The following is a 16027-nucleotide window of genomic DNA, read 5'->3' as shown; positions in this document are numbered from 1 at the left end:
CGGCTGCGAACCCCTAAATTGTACTATTGTACTTTCTCGATAGCTCCCTAGGAGTACTCTCGAAGTTACATGGCGACATTTCAAAGGTTTTTCATCAGCGGAAACATGGCTCTGTTCGTTTAGCAATTACATTTGCTATGAAATATTCTCCAAGTATTTGCGAAAACAAACTAATTTTCACAATGTGCTGCAGCACCGATCGTCACTACCTGCAACACCCATCGTCACTATCATGATTTTCAAATAGCACCTATTTTGCCATGTGACAGCGCAATGGAAGTGCCATTCGTTCATGGGGAGTGCACTTCGTGAAAGTATCACTAAAGTTGCCCGTGTGACAGGGGCATAAATCCCCGCACGCACGCGCACAAACACGGAAAATGGCACGGTTTCAAAAACAGCTTTGACTGGTGTGATCATACACGGTAAACCATTTTTGAAAAGTCACTAAATTGCATTTGAAAACTATCAAAATGTAGCAATTACTACTCAAACATGATGCCACTTCATTTTCAGAAATTAGGGTTTAAAACCGTTAATTATCGTCACGTATATACAAGTACGCTGGACGAAGTTCCTACGGTAAACTCATATTTCTGGATTTCCTGCAGCGCACACACACACCCCACCCCGGCGGCGCAACATGTAGGCTCTCAGCCGTCATTTCTCTTCACTGCTGCCGAAAAAAAAAAAATCGACTACACGCCTTTCCGGGTGGACGGTCGCTTTTAGATAATGGGACTCTGACAGCTAGGGGGATAGGGGAAATGAACAATAACGCCCCTGCACACTGCTTTGTTTTCTTTCTCCACATGGACTCAACAAACGCACTCGCGCAAGGCTCGCAAGGCCTCGCGTATTTGTGTGTGTGTAGCTATTTTCGTCTTGTTATATGTCCGCAGCTGCATCCATGAGCAGGCGTACCGGGCAGTGTACATTCCCCCCACCCCCGCAGTTGTTGACCGAGCAAGCGTCGTTCCTGGAAAGAAACGCGCAACGCACCGCTTCACCACGACGGTGAGAGCAAGGGTTCGGTGCCGCGCTAAAGATTTTTATTACAAACACCACTGCAATGCCTACTCCCGTAATATCTTAGAATTTCATGAAATATTCAGGAAAATAGATGTCTGTGTAAATGATGGCAGATTTTTTTCACGTTTCATGATCATGCACACAAAAGCAACCGCTGTGGCAAATGCTATTTCAAGGCCGGAATGCGAAGACAATGCAAGCATGCTGCTGCTGTATGCTTTTTTGTAAACAAGCATGAGGAACCGTCCTGAGCAAGAGGCTGAAGCGTTCGTCAGATCTGGTGAAATGTAGAGTTCCGGCCCCTTCCAGTTAGGTTTTTTTTATAACCACGCTAATGAAAATCTGGCCGTAAATGTTTATCAGGTAGACAAGCACCATTTTTAAAATATTTATAGTCTTTCTTCTAATTTATGAATACGGATCGACACTAACGTCATTTTATGTTCCCCGCTTTGTAAACCAGGTCAAAAAACAATTTGCCATGTAAAACCTGCTTCCCGCATAACCTTGCTGAATTATCCTGAAGTCCTTGATGGTGTTGGTGAGAGGGCTTCGAAATCTGCTGAAAAATAGCTCTTAGACGAAATGTTTTCACCAATGCCATCCACAGACCACGCAGCCAAAGGACTTCATACCGGTTTCCAAGAAATTTCACCGGAAGCTCTCGGCCCCTCGTGTTCACGGAACTATCCTGAGTAGTAGTAGTAAGTGGCTTTTATTGTAAATGAAAAGGAAGGTAAAAGGATTCTTGCCAGCACCGGCATCTGCTATCATGTCTAGAAGCACCTGAGCTGGGGCTGGGGGAAGGAAATGGAAAGCGAGATGAGAGTGAGGGGAAAAACAGAGGGTACAGAGAGAGGGGAAGAGGAGGGAATACCTTACCACCTGCTTGTATTTCCATTACGCGAGGCGATACAGCCAGTGGGGAGGACCGTGAAAGGTTTCAGCAGCCTCGCGTTGCAGGCGACCTGACACGTGAGGCGCGCACTTCGGGAGAGGGCGAGCGCGCTCTCTCTCTCTCTCACACACACACACACCACAGACACTATGCTCGCCCGCTCCGCAAGCTCCCCCTCTCACTCGCATGCACCAAGCTGCCCCGCATGCCCGCAGCACAATTTTCTCCATTCTTGACCGGCGCGGAATTCCAGCCATGACTAACAACGAGGGACACCACCCCTTTTGAGCACCCGCGAGCAGGTTGGCACGTGCACATAGAGGAAGTGCCAGCGGTGCGAGCAGCAAGCGCACCATAGCAGACTTCCATATTTATGCAACTCACCTACTCCTATCTAGACACTACACGCGCATTCGTGCAGCGCCATGCGCAGTAAATGTCGCTGTACTATTGCGGAGCAGCTCTTCCGGAAACCGCGCCATTTACAAGAGCTAGTTTTGAATCATAATACCCTGTAGCCGAGACTGACAACTAATTGCATTTCTAACGATTTCGGTATCCGTGGTTTGCACACCACTGAGGGAAGGTACTGGTATTTCATGCAGTGCGAACAATGGCAAGAGATACTGGCATTGTTTTTGCTGCATTGTGCGCGTGCATATCACCAGCTACGCTCCCATATACCTTTCAAGAATGTTATCCGTGCATTCTTTTTTTCTTGCAGTGTGTGATTGACATATAATTTTGGGGGCATGATTTTGCATTCACTACAATGCTAGTGAAATCGCACTGTCCACACATGCACTTCGCCACTGGTAGAGGCAAAAGCGGAAGGCTTCATTCACTTCCATTGATGTGCATTTTCAAAAGACAAACGCATGTTCCTTATAAAAACAGGACCATTTTATTGCAACATCTGCTAAGCACGTTCAGATGCCTTGCACAACTCCCCCGCACATCATGGTGGCTGCCTGAAAGCAAACAATCCATACCAATGTCATATGAATAAATAAATAAATAAATATGCGAGTCTATTTTCAGGAAGTGACAGGAAATGTCAGTGCTCAAAAGCAACACAAGTTTTGCTCTCTGGCCCCTTTTCAACACTACAGACAATAAAAAATGAGAAGTTGGGCTTCTTCGACATCCCTAAATTGTACTTCACGATCGCAATAAACCGGGATGATTAACTGAAGAGGTATACACACAAGCAACTTATTCTTGCAGTGAAGTAAGAGAAGAAAAATTTACTTGCAGTGAATACGAAACAGAAGCATGCACTGACTAGTGCATTTCTCTAGCCACAGTTATGCAGTGAATTTCATGAGCACAATTATATTTCTTTAAAAGCACCGCCCTCCTAGCACGAAACTAGAAGATAATCAGCATCATAGGCGCGTGCTAGGTGCATGAATGAAGAAAATTGAACGTCCTCAGCAAAAAATTGTAAGTGCTAAGAACTACAGTTTTTCACCGGTACTAAGGTATCTGCAGTAGCTACGGCTAGCAGTGCGCTTGTACGATTTTTCATCACGCTTTGCCCCTCCCTCATCATAATCTACACATAAGCTGCCAAATGCCACTCGCATAGAAAGGTGTCCATCCCCCACAACGCAAACTGCCGCTTCCACGCACTGCGAGCTCCTAACGAGCTCAGGAGGAATGCAAAACGCAAACGCGAAATATTTTGCGCAATGCAGAATCAGCAGGTGATTTTATCGCCCTAGATAAGCTGGAGTAGATTTTTTAGAAATGCCAACAGTTTATAGACTTACTTCAGAGCGGAATGAAGAAAAAAATTCCATCTGCCACATCTGGATCCAACCCGCGACGTGCGCATGCTCAGGACGAGAGTCGTCATATACATAAAATATCTCTCAATGCCCTCTGTGTCTTTTAAAACTCATCGCTTATTTCTAAACACAAGCCCCTCAACTCTCCAATTTAGAGCCACTTCTACAGGCCCCCAGCTAAGGAACAAATAATTATGCAGCAGATTTCTGCTCTCGCCTTACGAAATATCACAGTGCCGTGACACTGGTAATCTTGCACACGCGTTCATTAAAAACCGCACTCGATAACACACACTACGAGGTAGCTCACGCACGCGACACAGGTACAGTTGGTACTTCAATGCACATACTAATAACAAAATTGCGGTCCGAATGGCTCACCTGCGTTTGGCACTGTCATCAGCCATGCGCGTACGAAGCTTTGTCATCGTCGACCTTTTGCGTTGAAGGTGTTTCCGCCGATTCCCCATTTGACACTTTTACACACAAAAAACTGGCAAGATAAAGTGATAAAAAACGGTGCTGCACACAAATTCCCGTGACAGTCGGGGGGTCCCGTGACAGTCGCTTGACAGTCGCAGGGGTCCCGTGACAGTCGCTTGACTTTGGGACCCTCGCCTGTATACTGAATTTATGTAACCGATTTGTACTCAATAAATTCTTATCTTATCTTAAAAAAAAAAAATACAAAAGCACAGTAAAAAAAACACCAACAAGCAAAACAGCACGATACGCCGATGACAGCCTGCTGAGCAGCCGAAGAAACGACCGAAAGGCAGGACAGGTTTCAGCGAAGTCAGTCGTCTGTCTCATAAGTCTTGCTTCAAAATGTTTGACAGCGCCACTGTCGTTGACCGGCGGAACTCCATTGTTGAGTCAAAATGCCCGCGAGATTCAAATGCAGCAGCCCCGTCGACCAACAAAGGGGCGAGTGAGAGCTAACATGAGTCGTTTATCATACCCAAATTTACATCACTGGTAGTATTAAGACCAGCGACTTCAGTTCCTGTCAAAAAAGCCTATAATATAACAGTGATCTTTCGCGCTGGATGTACTTTGCGGAGGTTACGGCGCACCAAAAAATGGCGCAATTGAATGGCGCAGTAATACCGTTCTGTTTGTCATAGCGAAATTCCGCCTTGAGCAGGTCCTTGAATGTTTCCTAAATATTTCGCGTGCCAAATTTGTTCTCTATACGACGTTTACTTGCTTCTAAAGCTCAGATCAAAAAAGCGCAGTTTCTAGGTTACGACCAACTTTGAACAATGAAAACTAAAAAATTATGACATGTAGCTCAATGAAATTTTCAAGAATTAACAACATGGGTACTATCTACAATCCTGCTAAATATGTTTGTGATTTATGAATTGGACTAGGAGTTATTAATGCGTCATTCTTTTAAATTTCACTCTTTTTTATGGCACCAGTTCTAAATAACTACCCAATATAACTCAATAACTTGACGCAAGGTCCTCGAGTCACACTTCATCTAAAAGCTGCAGAAGCCGTTTTCTTTTCGGCGCAGTAGTTTTCGTAAACAGCAAGGCAAACGCAGGCAAGTCGAGCAAAAATATCGTTTTATGCCCCTCGCTCTGTTGCTCACTGCTATTATACTAACGTGAATAGCTTTTAGCGACACATACCATCGCAAAGAAGATACAATTATCTTTACAATGCGCTCAATATCATTTTTCTAGCGCAAACGGATGAGCCACACCGCTCACACAAACATGACGAAAAACGGCTGCTGACCGCCGCTAGCGTGGTACCGCCGCCTTAAGGGGATATGTAGAGAGCCTGGAAAGGCATACAATTGAAGGTGCATGTGTTGTCAGTTTGAATTCCTGCCACAAGCTAGCCTCCAACTTGACTAGTGCATTTAAGATGCAACGAGAAATCGTATGAGGCCACTCTGAATGCTGTACGACTAACGGTTATGTCACAATTCTGGTAAGAAAGCGGTTGGGAAAACTGGCGCCACATTGAGGTCGGCCTGTGTAGAGTATATATAGACGAATGACATCTATATGACTGTCTGAGATGGCAGTGCTCGGTGTGATATGACATCACACTATTTTTCTTTCCATTGTCAGGATTTTCTGTACTATCTGCAAACACACACATGACCGGCTATTCTTTTAATGGGATGCTTTCGCATTAAAATGTTGGCTATGACATTCACCTTGAGAAGTAACCAAATTTGCAGCGGTTGGCACTGTTCTAAGACAGGCTAAAATAACTGGGTACATTGCTTATGTGCCATTACAGTTTGAGGGACAAGTGTCTGATTGACCTAGGTATTGAAATCAGCTATGTACCTTACATGCACTGAGTGAATGGTCAGTTAGAATTGCGAAAAAAAGCATTTTTACTACACAACAGTTATAATGCTCTATGTCGTGAGCATCGACACTACTTTTGCTTTATGTGCATTTCCCTCAGAGAAGCATCTAGGCATACAAAAAAAATGAGGTGTTTCTTGCTGAGTATGTCGCATAGTTAGAGGACTTTTCTTCTAGAGACTTCTGGAAGGCGCTAATTAAATGAATACCCAGCACCCTTATGTAATATTTTGGTTGTAAACTTCAGAAAGGGTTTTGTGATGTTGTGAAATGCAAGAAATAAATATGCAAAAATTTTGAGCACTTTCTAGTTTTCTTTGTATTAATCCAGAAAAGGGTTTAGATGTCAGAAATGCTACAATTCAGTATACAAAATTTTAAAGCACTGTACATCTACGAATACATACAGAGAACCTTAGGTGAAACAATGTGAATAACTACATATACACCATCAGAATTTTGTCATCGCACCCACAGTAGATACACATGCTTGTAAAAAAAAAAAAGAGAAACGAAGTTGATGCGCTAAACTGCGCATGAGCGTAACAAACGAAGACTGAAACTGCAGATGCTAGCTCTGAGAATGCTGCCGTAAACCATTGCCTGTGACTTACTTAGCGCATTCCTTCCTTGTACACAAAGCAGTTCTTAAGACTCCTACCAGTGATGGCGTATTCAAAACACCTCAGACAGCGTAAAGCCCTTCCCATTTCGCACTCATGACTTTAGTTTCATAATGCATTCTTTTCCAGTAGACTCTCTATGCATGCATAAGCATGCACGATCTCCGTTGAAAGCGATGTTTTTTTTCGGCACCTTGCCTGCAGTATTCTGCAGCTGTTGTGCCATTGGTGAACACGGCTGTAGGTCGAGCCACCCATAATTAGTGAAGTTTGTTTTCGTCTTTGGAGGAAGCATCCTGCCGCTCACCTTGCTCACTGCAAACTGAACATGAGAGCGGCGCCCACCTTTCGCCTGTCCCCTGTTAACTAGATGGCGCCACTTGCACTTGTCAGACTGCAGTGCACGGAGCTTATACAAGGCATTCAGATCAGTTTTGTGATCCAGCGCTTCTACAAAAAAAAACCAGAGGGGACACTTCAAGGGTCCCTGAAAAGGGTGCTTGAGGGTTCCTAAGTGGACACAGGCCACCACCCACCGCGGGTTCGAGCTTCGCGCGAGCCAAGGGCCCCGATCAGCCGTCACCACACACACACTGGGACACCGCTGCAGCGCACTCAACCTCCGCTGGGAGGAGAGCGTTTCGCCGCAAAGAAATATGCCTCCAAGTTCACAAAGGAGACGTTTATTCACATCGTCCTCCAGCTGATACACACACACTCAATAGTCACCCCGTCCCGGGGGCGCGCGAGGAGCAAGGCTCCGCTGCGCGCACGAAGCGACTCGAGTAATGCGCACCGCTAGCACGCCGCTGCAGGAGAATGTCCCCGCGGCAGTGCTGTGATCTCTCTCTCGTGTCGACCGTTGGGCCTGTTGCGAGAGAGAGTGGGCATTCAACGCAAGGTACGCCTGTCAGAGGTCGCTGGACCCCGCTGGACAGGCTCGAGCCGCTGCAGGTCAGAGGACACGTGCGGGCGAGCTCGAGTAAGCACTGGTCCGAACGGCAAAGGCCGGCACGGACAAACAGTAACGTACGCACCTTACGCTGTCTCGGAGGGATCTCTCTCTCTCTCTGGGCCCCGCTCGGACGGTCGCGCGGCGCGCGGCCGCCCAAAGCGGGGTCCCGAATTACCGCCAAAAGGCGCCAATGGCAAAGGCCGTTGGGCAGCCGGGGCGGAGCTGTGGCCAAATGACAGTGATTAGTCACCTAGCCGCCTCTCCACCGCCTGAGGCGGGAGCAAGGGAAAGAGGAGAAACAACGCGGGAGGCCGGCTAGCCGCGCAAAGGCGACGGCGGAAAGCCAGATTCCCACATCCCCCTCTCCTTAAATGCCCTCCTACCCATCGGCAAAGCACGCGGCCAAAAATAAAGAAATCAATACACAAAAAAAACTACACTTCAGTTCCAAAATAAAGAAATGAATACACACAAAAAAAAACTAGCTACACTTCAGTTCCAAAATAAAGAAATGAATACACACAAAAAAAAACTAGCTACACTTCAGTTCCAGCCAGAACAATGTAAAAAAAACAAAGGAAAAACAAGGCAAACAACACTTGCATACGCTTCAGTAAATCAAAACAGCTTGCAGATTATATACACGGTACACAAGAAGATGTGAATACAACTGTACAACTATGTTACAGGTGGATGCCAGCCTCAAAGTTCGGTGGCGCGGCCCAGTGGGCCTGTCGGCGACTCACCGCTCGCAGACTTCAAGTTGAACAGGTTGGGAGGGCCGACGACTGATGGCGGTCTTCTTTCCGTTGATGTAGGGTGCGTTGATGACGACGGGGCCGCGGCAGAGCACTGACCTCGCGCCCTTGGACACGACATCACGTTCGGGCACAAGAAAGTTAGTGCACCCCTTTCACGCCGGCTGAAACGGGCGAGGACGTTCGGCGGGGTCCTGATGTGTAACCTTGGCCACAGCGAGGGGTCTTTCTCATCCTCGCGCTCACGCAGAAGCACACAACAGCACAACTCACAGGCGTCGCCTTGGCTCATGGTTACGCGCGCACACAGTCACAGCCACAGCCACGCATACACCGGCAAGTGCGCGGACGTTGGTCGGCGACAACGACCCCCCCATCAGAAGCGTCCAGAGGCGCCGCGGCGAGGGTAAAAGGGTGCACTTTCCGCCCCCCCATCGCCCCAAACGCCCCGCCAACTTCCCCTCCATGCGGGCCGCACAAAACTCGCACCGCAACACACGGCTCCTTAACGAGCCAACCACCCACAGTCGGGCCGGAAATGAGAAAAGGCGCGCTGTACAAACGACACCTAATCCAATCTATTCCTTCTAGAAGATAAGAGCAAGCACGAGCGGGCTGAAGTTTGCTTATGTACATCTGGGTACGTTAGAACAAAAACAGACGAGCAAGCAGGAAACGAAAGTGGCTAGAAACTGACTCAAGCAAACAAATAAATAAACTGAAAAACACACAAGGCTGGAACTGAGCATGCTGCAAAAACAACAACAAAAAAATTATCACACCGTGCTTCGCCTAGGTAGGGCCTGACGAGAAAGCTCGCCAGCTAGCTGAGGCTGCGTGCCTTCGGTTGCGGAAAAGTCCGCCGTCCGGCATCAATCACACCGGTGACCGTCGCCTCAGATTGTACCGGTGCTCCGTACGCTTGCGTTCCGCAGCACCAGTTGTGCCTTTGCGCTTGCCTTTGATACCAATGGGTACCGGCGCAAGCTCGTCAGACCGTGACGCGTAGGCCTTCAGGTCTGCGATGTGGGCACGGCTGGTTTTCCCCGTAAGGGGATCCTCCAGCAGGTACGCGAGTGGCGACCAGACTCTGACCACTCGGTACGGACCAAGCCACTTAGGAGCGAGCGAGGCTGAGAACCCCTTGCTCGCATCGCTAAGAACGTGGTTGCGCTTCAGGACAAGGTCACCCACCTGAAAAGTCAGGCGGCGGTGCTTGCGGTCATATTGAGCCTTCTGTTGGGCTCTGGCTGCCGCCAAACTCTGCCTTGCTCTGTTGAGAGCCCGATCAAGCCGGTCCCGAAGCGTCGACGCATAAGCAGAGCAGTCTGCCCGCGTCTGCTCATCCCCGAGCTGGCTCTGCACGACGTTTGACATCGGATTCGCCAGCTCCCTCCCGAAATTGAGGAAGGCGGGAGAGAAACCAGTTGAGCGATTCTCAGCTGTTCGGATGGCGAACGCAAACTCGCTCAAATGGTCTGCCCAATCCTTTTGACACTCGGCAAAGGCCGCAAGCATTGGCTTGAGCGTTCGGTTGATTCGCTCGGTCAAATTGGACTGGGGGGGGTAGGGTGAAGTGGTGTAGTGCTCGATTCCGAGGGAACGGCACGTGTTACCGAACACCCGAGCGGTGAAATAGGACGCATTGTCCGTGATCAGTCTTTCCGGAAAGCCGAACCGACAGAACACTTCCTGGAGTTTATCCAGCACCGCTCGTGCTGACACTTTCCGAAGGGGGTACAACTCAACCCATTTGGAAAAGTGGTCAGCGACTACCATCAGGTAAATGAACCCCTGCTTGCTCCTGGGGAAAGGCCCCATCAAATCGCAGGTGGCCATCTGCCACGGACGCACACTGTCAATTGGTTTCATCATTCCAGGCGGCTTGCCGCCCCGTGACTTCACCGCTTGACAGACATGGCAGGAACGGCAATAGCGGAAAATGTCACGCTTCATGCCGGGCCACGTCACCGATTGACTCAGTTTTGCAAAAACTTTGGAGCCACTCAGATGACCGGCCAGTGGTTCGTCATGAGAGAATCGCAAAAGTGCGCCTCTTAGACTTTTGGGGATAACCACCTTGAACGGGTCGATGGACTCGTCATCGGTGGCTATGTACTTCAGCACGAGCCCGTCATGGTCCAGCAAATATGAATCCCCGGGGTTAGCCGCGACACACGCTGGCTTCTGCCCCCCTGCGCCCGCTACAATACCAGTAGCGTCACGGCGCTCCGTCTCCCTGAGACCGTCGCTCACCTCGCGACAAAAGGGGTCATTTTGCTGGGCTTTCAGTAGCTCTTTACGGCTGAAAACGATTCCAGTCATCCCAGAGGGGAGCATGGTCTCGTCCCCACTCAGGTTTGCAGCCAAAATTTCCGTTCGCGTCGGCAACTCCGAGGCGCTCACGAAGAGCTTTGCCTCTCGTCCGCTTTGCGAAGCGCTGCTTGCCTGGTTAGCGGAATGGGTTAACCCGTTTGCGGGTTCCCCCTCCTTGCCGCCCGGCGGCTCGTCCGCTGTTTCGCCCCCTCCGCCTACAGGCGTCAAGGCGCCGCTGGCGAGTGGGGCACGGGATAGCGCGTCAGCTACCACGTTTGTGCTCCCCTTTCGATACTGCACAGAAAAGTCGTAATGCTGTATCAGGAGAGCCCAGCGCGCCAGCCGACCCGCAGGCTCGCGGAGCCGCATCAGCCAACTGAGCGCACTGTGGTCTGTCTGCACCACGAATTGCGTTCCATCAAGGTAGACGCCAAATTTGCGCAGTGCAAACACGATGGCGAGGCACTCCTTCTCGGTCACGGAATAATTCCTCTCCGAGGGCAGCAAGGAGCGGCTGGCAAAGGCCAGCGGTTGCAGCACGCCATCGAATTCCTGTAGGAGAACTGCTCCTAAACCCAGATCGCTCGCGTCAGTCTGGACTACGAACTGTCTGGTCAGGTCGGGTAGCCTGAGCTGCGCTGTCTCGGCAATGGCACTAGACAGGAGGCGAAAGGATCGCTCTTGCTCGGGCCCCCATCGCCACGCTGCAGTCTTTCCCAAGAGCTTGGTCAAGGGTGCCTGCACGCGGGCACAGGACGGGATGAACGACCGATAAAAATTGGCCATTCCCAGGAAGCGGCGGAGGCCGCGTACGTCCTTGGGCGCGGGAAATTCGAGTATGGCTCGAAGTTTCTCCGCATCAGGCTCAATGGAGCCCTCGCCCAGCGTGAACCCTAGTAACTGAACCCGGGTCCGCGCTATTTGGGCTTTCGCAGGATTCAAAGTCATCCCAGCAGCCCGTACCCTCTCGAGCACGTCGGCAATGTGGCCTAAGTGCTCATCGAAGGTTCGTGAATAAATCACGATATCGTCCAGGTAGCGCATGGCGTGGGACCATTTCGCTTCCCCCAGGACGCGGTCCATGAGCCTCTGAAAAGTCGCAGGACCATTGCAGAGACCAAAGGGCATACGAGTGAACTCAAACAGCCCTCTGTGGCACGTGAACGCGGTCTTGGACCGGTCAGTGTCAGCCATCTGGACCTGTAGGTAACCTTTGGAGGCATCTAGCGTGGAAAAGTACCGCGCGCTGCCCAGGTTTCCTACGATTGAGCTGATCGTCGGGAGCGGATAGGCATCCTTGCGAGTCAGTGCATTCAGACGGCGATAATCCACACACAAACGGTGGCTGCCATCTTTCTTAGGCACCAACACCACCGGAGACGCCCAGGCGCTGGACGAGCGGCGGATAATGTCCGCCGACAGCATCTCATCCAGCAACCCATCAATCACCTGCCTTTTCGCAAGGCTGACGGGTCTAGGGTTGCACTTCAAAGGAAGCGCGTCTCCAGTGTGGATCTTGTGGCTCACTAAAGTGGTACAGCCAGGTTGATCCGTGAAGAGCTCATCGTACTGACGCAATAGCGCTGTCAAACGAGCCTTCTGTGTGCCATCCAATGTTACCGCACAGGCGGCCAGCGGATGTGGTGCCTGGTCGTGCCGCGCCGCTCGGTCCCAATGGGGAGGCTGAACGACGGAACGCTCGACACAAGGGCGTGGCCCTGTCCGCTGAGCGTGGCACTCTCCGAACGCCTTCACTGCGCAGGCAGATACTGACGCCGGTGGGCTAATGAACGGCTTAAGCTGGGAAAATGGTCCGTCGCGATAGCCGCCATTCGCAATGTCCACCACGATCCCGGTTTTCAGGAGAAAGTCCCGTCCGAGAATCATGGGCACACTGAGCCCTGGGAGATGGATGAAACGCGTGCGTCTCGTCCGCTCTCCCCACCTGACAGTCAGCCTCGCGGCGCCAGCCGAATGGGCTACGCCTTTCGCAAGGTTGAATGCCGTACGGCAGTCCCGCAAGCGCACAGAGTGCTTTTGCAAGTGGGACAACACCTCTTCACCGAACAAGGAAGCGCTGGCTCCCGTATCCAGTAACGCCGAAAATTCGCGGCCAGCAATGGTGACCGGAATAAACGGCGCGTGCGCATTAGCAAGGCAGCTTGCTCTGTACGCAGAGGGAATTAGCAGAGATTGGGCCGGTGGTCCCTTTACGACCGACCCCCGCCGCCGTTTCCCTGCCTCGCAGGAGGCCTGGCTACGGTGCATTCTCTTGCTAAGTGGCCCCTCTCTTGGCAGCGGAAGCAGCGCACACCGCCGCGAGCTTGGTCGCGGGACAATGGCGCCTCTCCCTGCCTGGGTCCGCCCGCTGCACGACCAAAGGGTCGGCCGAGTCGGGTTTCCCCCTCCGCTGTGCGTTGGAGCGCTTGGCGCCCCTCAGCACGCGCTTCAGAAAACGGTGCAGCGCAGGCTGCCCGTCTCCCGTACGAGTAGGGATCGAGAGCTCTGTCGCTCAACTCCCATGCCTCGTTTTGCCCGCTAACAGCTGCAAAGGCAGGTTGTGCGGGTGGTCGCCGGTTGGGTAAGGGCAAGGCCCCTCTCCATGCACAACGTGGCTCAAGGGCCTCGCTTGCCGGCGGTGGCGGACGATAGGCGCGCGCGGCGAGAATGTCGCCTTGAATGCGCTTTGCCTCGGCGGCCAGCTCCTCCAAATCTCGGAATCGGCCGCCGCGCAGGTAAGCCGAAAAGGTCGGATGTGCCTGCCTGATCGTCCTTTCGACACGCTCCTCGTTCGAGGCTCTGGGCTCGGCGATTGAGAAAAGGTCTTCCATCGCACGAACATACTCTTGCAGCGACTCATCCGGAGCCTGAGTACGGAGCTCCAGCTCTCGCCGCATCCTACGCTCGTAGTCAGCGGGCAGGAATTCGCGCAGGAATGCTGCACGGAACTCCTCGAGAGTCGCTGCCCGGTGGCCGGAAAGCCGATGCCACCGAGCTGCCGTGTCAGTCAGCGCTGCGGGGATGATGTGTGCAAGCACCACCTGCTCAGTAAGACCCATAGTTCTCTGATAATGGGTGAGGGACTCAAGGAAATCCCGGGCACTGAGTAGGTCATCATACCCGCGGTATGTTGGCATGGGCAACTTGACCGCGGGGTGAGACAACTTCGGCGTGGCCAAAAGTGTCCCAACAGCCCCTGACAGCGACTGGATCATCTGGGCAGCACTGGCTAGCAGCGCCTGCGCCCCGGCCTCAGTGGAGGCTTGGGCGGGCTGCACGAACGAGGGAGGCAAGGCTCCTAGTTCGATGAGCGGCGCAGTTTCCGCAGGGAACCGGGCCAGCGCCTCGCCGTTCCCAGAGCAGAATTGACTGCTCGCGGGGCACGGCTGCTGCTGTTCGAAACTGCCGGTTGCGGCAGCGTGACACGAACTGCTTTCGCACTGGGCGGAAAGCGTGCACAGCTGAGGCATGTGACCAGCGGATGCACCGCAGGGTGCTTCCGATACAGCTCCAATGGGAGCCGCGTGGTCGACATTTTGGGTTGTGGCGCCGTAAACCCCAACGGGGGCCGCGGCCAACCACGGTGTCTGGCTATTCGAAGGAACAGCAGCCAGCGGATCAAACGACGCTACAACTCCGTAGGGAGCCGACATGTAGCTACCGAGTGCCCCGCTGGGGGTAGACATGGTGCGCAAGCGTGATCGGCAAGGCGACCTGCTCGGCTAATGTGTCATCAGAGGCGTAAGCGCCAATGACTTATCACGTTGGGCGCCAGTTGTGGGTTCCTAAGTGGACACAGGCCACCACCCACCGCGGGTTCGAGCTTCGCGCGAGCCAAGGGCCCCGATCAGCCGTCACCACACACACACTGGGACACCGCTGCAGCGCACTCAACCTCCGCTGGGAGGAGAGCGTTTCGCCGCAAAGAAATATGCCTCCAAGTTCACAAAGGAGACGTTTATTCACATCGTCCTCCAGCTGATACACACACACTCAATAGTCACCCCGTCCCGGGGGCGCGCGAGGAGCAAGGCTCCGCTGCGCGCACGAAGCGACTCGAGTAATGCGCACCGCTAGCACGCCGCTGCAGGAGAATGTCCCCGCGGCAGTGCTGTGATCTCTCTCTCGTGTCGACCGTTGGGCCTGTTGCGAGAGAGAGTGGGCATTCAACGCAAGGTACGCCTGTCAGAGGTCGCTGGACCCCGCTGGACAGGCTCGAGCCGCTGCAGGTCAGAGGACACGTGCGGGCGAGCTCGAGTAAGCACTGGTCCGAACGGCAAAGGCCGGCACGGACAAACAGTAACGTACGCACCTTACGCTGTCTCGGAGGGATCTCTCTCTCTCTCTGGGCCCCGCTCGGACGGTCGCGCGGCGCGCGGCCGCCCAAAGCGGGGTCCCGAATTACCGCCAAAAGGCGCCAATGGCAAAGGCCGTTGGGCAGCCGGGGCGGAGCTGTGGCCAAATGACAGTGATTAGTCACCTAGCCGCCTCTCCACCGCCTGAGGCGGGAGCAAGGGAAAGAGGAGAAACAACGCGGGAGGCCGGCTAGCCGCGCAAAGGCGACGGCGGAAAGCCAGATTCCCACAGGTTGGCTATAATGCGCTTGCATTATGTAGAATACAGGCCACCGAGTGTTCATGCCACGTACAGAACCTCAAAAAGCGAATCGATCATGTACAATATATTTGAAAAAATTCACGCTTCTGCGCCTCGCGCCGGGGCTCGCCGCGAGGCGCAGAAGCGTGAATTTTTTCAAATATATTGTACATGATCGATTCGCTTTTTGAGGTTCTGTACGTGGCATGAACACTCGGTGGCCTGTATTCTACATAATGCAAGCGCATTATAGCCAACCTCAAGCACCCTTTTCAGGGACCCTTGAAGTGTCTCCTCTAGTTTTTTTTGTAGAAGCGCTGGATCACAAAACTGATCTGAACCACCTTCCCCCCTCCCGCGCCTCAGCAGCCGACGGAGGGGCCCAGTGGGTGGGGCCGGCGGAGGAGCGCCAACATTTCAGCATGCAAAAAGTGACGAGAGGAGAGAGAGAAAGGCGCGAAGACGCGTAGATTCAAATTTTAACTACAGATAACTCAGTTTCCACGAAATGCGTTTAAAAAGTGCTTGGCGGAGGATATTAGTGAAGTGGCGTCCTTTAACATCCTAGGCACACCGCAACTTTATTCGGAGCCTCTTCCATATTCCCTTTAAGATTCGTCTTAAGAGTATGACAAGATAGTTTTAATGAGTTTAATACCTATATATGCGGCATTGACCATTCGCTACATTACATTCATAGATCGCTGGAAGTCC

The 16027-nt window shown here is 52.1% G+C and overlaps 1 protein-coding gene across 1 annotated transcript in view; it reads left to right on the top strand.

The window, feature by feature from the left end:
- The window catches only part of LOC149341478 (semaphorin-2A-like), a 96057-nt gene that overhangs the window by 8965 nt on the left and 71065 nt on the right, over nucleotides 1-16027 (top strand). The gene's annotated exons all lie outside the window — the stretch shown is intronic.

This window comes from Amblyomma mixtum, chromosome 5, assembly GCF_055824585.1.
Source record: "Amblyomma mixtum isolate Tamu chromosome 5, ASM5582458v1, whole genome shotgun sequence".
NCBI classification, from domain to species: domain Eukaryota; kingdom Metazoa; phylum Arthropoda; class Arachnida; order Ixodida; family Ixodidae; genus Amblyomma; species Amblyomma mixtum.
Note: the sequence above shows the minus strand (reverse complement) of the source record. Positions and strands in the feature narration are given on the sequence as shown.